The sequence below is a fragment of the Salmo trutta genome, chromosome 5 (assembly GCF_901001165.1).
Source record: "Salmo trutta chromosome 5, fSalTru1.1, whole genome shotgun sequence".
NCBI classification, from domain to species: domain Eukaryota; kingdom Metazoa; phylum Chordata; class Actinopteri; order Salmoniformes; family Salmonidae; genus Salmo; species Salmo trutta.
Window position 1 is genome coordinate 50167730 of NC_042961.1, and position 5875 is coordinate 50173604.

A 5875-nucleotide genomic window follows, 5' to 3' on the forward strand; every position below is an offset into this window, starting at 1 on the left:
GCCTTTTTGTGAGGAAAAGCTTCCATAAAAGGCATTTAACAGAAATAGCTGCCCCTGGACACTTTGTCTGTTTACATTTGAAATGAAACATTTTATTCCACATTACTTTAACAGTGGTATAAAAGCATGCCATAATGAAGGAAAATCTCCAGCTGGATAAACTGATTGTAGAGACACTGAAAGAAAGTTCTCACTTCGAGCCCTGCAGCATTTCACCGTCAACACAATGGACACCAGTAGAAAGAGAGACACCACCAGTAGACCACACAGCAGCCTGGGTAGAGAGATGGAGACAACACAACCTGGAGGGACTAGAAAAACACATGTTTTACCATCAAGACACACACATACACAGTAACTCTCTCACACAGAGAGACAGCAATTCTCACCTCTCACTGTCATCCAGCTCTCTGGTGATTCTCCCTTGTCAGGGGATTTGCATTTGTAGAATCCTTCATCTAACTTGGATACTGCAGGGATGGTCATCTCTCCTGGGGTCTCATTCTTGATGAGTACTCCATCTTTGTAGAAATCTGCCTTGATGTTTGAGCTGGTTGTCCTGTATTTGCAGCACAGAGTCACAGAGTCTCCTTCAGTCAGGGAATGGACAGGGCTCTCCAGCTAGCCTCAGCTTCAGCTGTCCCCCCCATACACACATACACTATTTCTATAGGAGGAGCATGTGTCAGAACCACAGTCAGCTAGCTGACTCTTCTCAGGGGTTTAGTGGTTGACTTGTTCATTAGTCAGATGGTTCTGAGGGACAGTTAGATACTGTCTACATAGATATGTCTTTGTTATTGTGTTGTTTATGGCTGTGTTTCAATTTGTTTGTTTATGTGATGTGTGTCAGTGTGTCAATTGTTCATTTATTGTGAACACGTGTGTGTGTGTGTGTGTGTGTGTGTGTTTTGTTGAATATAGCACATAATAAACATTTAGTTATTGTATCAGTTTTTTGTATTTTGTGTTCAAGTAAAAACAATGATGTGTTCCTCATTTGCATAAATACACCAGGTATATTAGTAAATATGAATAAAGTAACATAAAGGGGAGGAACATGGCTGCCACCAGTAAACACTTGCTCTGTCTACTCTACCTGCACTCATCTGCGTTGTCTGGACTGTCTCTTTAATTATTGTTGTTGTCAAGTTCTCTTGCATAATTCAACAAGTGTGTCAATATCAGGATCCCCTCAGATAAATAATCAACAGGCTTGTCTTTAGATTACACCTATCCATACATACTTTACATTGTTTGCGAGGTCAGACATACTATCACTATAATGTGATCAATGTGGGCATTATCCAATATGGATAAATAATCAGGTACATTTTTAAGGTTTTAGTCTAAGCTGCATTAAGCACCAATTTCTGTTCAACAAAGGGTTTCTGCAAAGCAAAAAAGTCAGATTGTAGCTCTGAAAGAGCCTTGTCAACAGAAGGGGCAGCAGAATATACAACAGTATTGTCCACATACAAATGGAGGTTCCAATTTCTTACAGACAATAGAAACTAATATGGTCATTGGTCACATAGCAACAACATAACCCCTCAGTGTACTGGGTCTGCCCTCTTATTCCTTCCTCTCTCTATCTCATCATAATAGTACAGACATGGAACACTTCTGTATGGGTTCATATCAGTAGAAGACAATCTGAATGTGGTTTACAGATGACTGACTGCACTGTGGTGCATAGAGATTTTGTGAGGAAGTGTTGCTTTGCATAATTATAAATGAATAGGAATTTTCAAGTAGCAAATGCATTGTTTCAACTCGGCAATACAGACAGTAAAATGAATATGCCCTTACATCAAATGTTATTTAAAATCAATACAATGATGTAGGAAATTATCACTTTTTATTTTTTATATGAAAATGAATACAAAATACAACCTAACTTCTCCATTACACTTACATAGTGGAACACTCATCTGGCTCCTATAACAACTACTGTAAAAATACAACAATTAATAGACTTACATAGACAGTATATATGTATATAGAAATATGCATTCATTTAGTTAATAACAAAATATACATGTTCCAAATTAGTTATAATAGGTTCGGCCAATCAAGTATAACCAAGCCACTCCTCAGTAAAAGGCATATGACAAATGACTTGGAGTTTGCATAAGGCACCTAAAGGACTCTCAGACCATGAGAAACAAGGTTCTCTGGTCTGATGAAACCAAGATTGAACTCTTTGTCCTGAAAGGCAAGCATCACGTCTGGAGGAAACCTGGCACCATCCATACGGTGAAGAATGGTGGTGGCAGTATCATGCTGTGGGGATGTTTTTCAGACACAGGGACTGGAAGACTTGTCAGGATCAAGGGAAAGATGAACGGAGCAAAATACAGAGAGATCCTTAATGAAAACCTGCGCTCAGGACCTCAGACTGGGGCAAAGGTTCACCTTCCAACAGGACAACGACACTAAGTACACAGCCAAGACAATGCAGGAGTGGCTTCGAGACAAGTCTCTGAATGTCCTTGAGTGGCCCAGCCAGAGTCCGGAATGGAACTCGATCGAACATCTCTGGAGAGACCTGAAAATAGCTGTGCAGCGACGCTCCCCATCCAACCTGACAGAGCTTGAGAAGATCTGCAGAGAAGAATGGGAGAAACTTCCCAAATACAGGTGTGCCAAGCTTTTAGCGTCATACTCAAGAATCCTCGAGGCTGTAATCGCTGCCAAAGGTGCTAAAACAAAGCACTGAGTAAAGGGTTTGATTACTTTGTAAATGTGATATTTCAGTATTTTTGTCTCAAAAAAATTCTCAAAACCTGTTTTTGCTTTGTCGTTTTGTGTGTAGATTGATGAGGGGGAAAACGTTTTTAAATTCCATTTCAGAATAAGTCAAGGGGTCTAAATACTTCCCGAATGTACTGTATGCACCTGTATGTAAATAGCATGGTTTTATGTCAAATACAATTTTTAAAAATACAGCAAATTCCACTTTTATACAAAAACAGGCACAACACTCTTGTTTAATTAACAAACTGAAATGAACAGAGAATTGTAATATTTCAAGAAAAAACAAGACCAACAACAATAACAAAGGAAAGCATATGAGCCACCAAAGCTAAAAAATATCAACTTACAAAACAATAACATTAAGGATTTGTGAAATTCCATTCATTGATATTAAACTCAGTAAACACTATCATATATCAATGGCAAGGTAATGGCAAAATCATAAAAACTGTTCTGTTTACATTTCATACTGTTATAATCACACGATGATTCAGTCTGTTCAATGACATCATCAGATCATATCTGGTCTTGAGGAGATTTGACTGTTGAACACAAACCTACAGGTAGAAAACGGATGGAGAGTAGCATTAGAGTTTAACTGATCAAACTGCTCTTTCAACTGTACACAGCTCTAAAATGTCATCCATCAGAAGTAATGAAAAGGTTAGTTTGCCTTTTTGTGAGGAAAAGCTTCCATAATAGACATTTAACAGAAGTAGATGCCCCTGGACACTGTCTATTTACATTTGAAATGAACCATTTCATTCCACATTACTTTAACAGTGATATAAAAGCATGCCATAAAGAAGGAGAATCTCCAGCTGGATAAACTGATTGTAGAGACACTGAAAGGATGGACACCAGAAGAAAGGGAGACACCACCAGTAGACCACAAAGCAGCCTGGGTAGAGAGATGGAAACAATAGAACCTGGAGGGACTAGCAAAACACATGTTTTACCATCAAGACACTTGAACACACACACACACACACACACACACACACACACACACACACACACACACACACACGCACAGCTCTTCTGACCTCTCAGAGTCACCCAGCTCTCTGGTGAATCTCCTTGATCAGAGTTAAACTTATAGAATCCTTCATCTGACTTGGATACTGCAGGGATGGTTATCTCTCCTGTGTTCTCATTCTTGATGAGTACTCCATCTTTGTAGAAATCAGCCTTGATGTTTGAGCTGATTGTCAGGTATTTGCAGTGCAGAGTCACAGAGTCTCCTTCAGTCAGGGGATGGACAGGGCTCTCCAGGATCACATCACCATCTGTGTAACATAATATATAAACAATTCTGTAAATCTGCAAACTGGAAGATCACCTTCAAAATCTTCTAAACCTTTTTTTATAAGAGATGCAATAATTCAGTTACAGAATTGAACATCCTATCATACATTGAAATGTCGTTGTTTTTTGTGTGTGAATGTCGTACAACAGACATACCATGCACTGTGATGTTGACAGCATTACTGTACTCTCCTGATCCAGACTCACACCAGAACACTCCACTGTACCATGTGCATGTGTAGCTGATGGTACATGTAGACCCTGTTACTGATCCCCAGTTAGAGACACACCCTTACTCTACTCCTCTCTCTGTGTATCTCATCAGTCTCCATCCAGTAGAGTTTCCCTTCTCCTCACAGCTCAGTGAGAGAGACTTTGATCTAAAGTGTTGAGTTGTGTTGGGACTTATTCTGAGAGACACTGAAGGCTGCAGATTTGAAACAAAGAGAGACAGAGTCAAACCTTCAGTGATATAATGATATATATTACACACCTGAGTGGGAACTTAAATATGATTCAATGCAGTTATTTACCTCCAGACCAGAGAAACTGAGGTTCACTGTAGAGTGTGTCATAGACTGGGTCTCCTCTCCCAGCTCTACACACATATCCTCCTGTGGGAGTAGCACCAGCAGGGATCAGAGTGTAGGAGTCTTCAGTAGTCCCATTGTCAGATAGGGGCTGTAGAGAGTAAGACTTGTCTGATAGGGAGGGTAACCCAGCTCTGTAGGGAACAGTCCTGTACCAGGAGAACCTCCAGCCTGTAGACGTCTTCTCAACTTCACAGCTCAGAGTCACTGAGTCTCCAGGGTTCAGCCACTGAGGAGAGACACTCAGGACAGGTTGTGGCTGATCTGTGATTAGGCAGTTGACTAGTTAAAAACTTTGAATCTAAGAAATTATTCTAGTAGCCCATGGAGATGATTACATCATTAGATAGACTTACCAGACAAAGTCAGTTGTACAGCATCACTGGTATTGGAGATCTTGTTTCCCTTTACACCCACACAGGTGTAATCTAGAGACAAGCCTGTTGATTTTTTATCTGAGGGTATCCTGCTAATGACACACTTGTTGAATTATGCAAGAGAACTTGACAACAACAATAATTAAAGAGACAGTCCAGACAACGCAGATGAGTGCAGGTAGAGTAGACAGAGCAAGTGTTTACTGGTGGCAGCCATGTTCCTCCCCTTTATGTTACTTTATTCATATTTACTAATATACCTGGTGTATTTATGCAAATGAGGAACACATCATTGTTTTTACTTGAACACAAAATACAAAAAAACTGATACAATAACTAAATGTTTATATTATGTGCTGTATTCAACAAAACACACACACACACACACACACGTGTTCACAATAAATGAACAATTGACACACTGACACACATCACATAAACAAACAAATTGAAACACAACCATAAACAACACAATAACAAAGACATATCTATGTAGACAGTATCTAACTAAAAGTGTCCCTCAGAACCATCTGACTAATGAACAAGTCAACCACCAAACCCCTGAGAAGAGTCAGCTAGCTGACTGTGGTTCTGACACATGCTCCTCCTATAGAAATAGTGTATGTGTGTATGGAGGGGATAGCTGAATCTGAGGCTAGCTGGGATACCAGTAGTCACCATAGCAAAGGTTTGAGGGGAGGCATCTATCTGTGCATGGTGGGTGTAAAAATGAACTAACATCTGCACATTCTGATACCAAACCACAAGCTCTGACCTCATCTCAGATCTCTTGTCTCCTTCCAACCTCCTTTCCTCCATCAAAGAGAAGAGGTGTGAACC

General features: G+C 39.9%; 1 pseudogene; it reads right to left on the reverse strand.

The window, feature by feature from the left end:
• Positions 1 to 205: 205 nt before the first annotated feature.
• Positions 206 to 5252, reverse strand: LOC115194958 (Fc receptor-like protein 5; annotated as a pseudogene).
• Between the last annotated feature and the right edge of the window lie 623 nt (positions 5253 to 5875).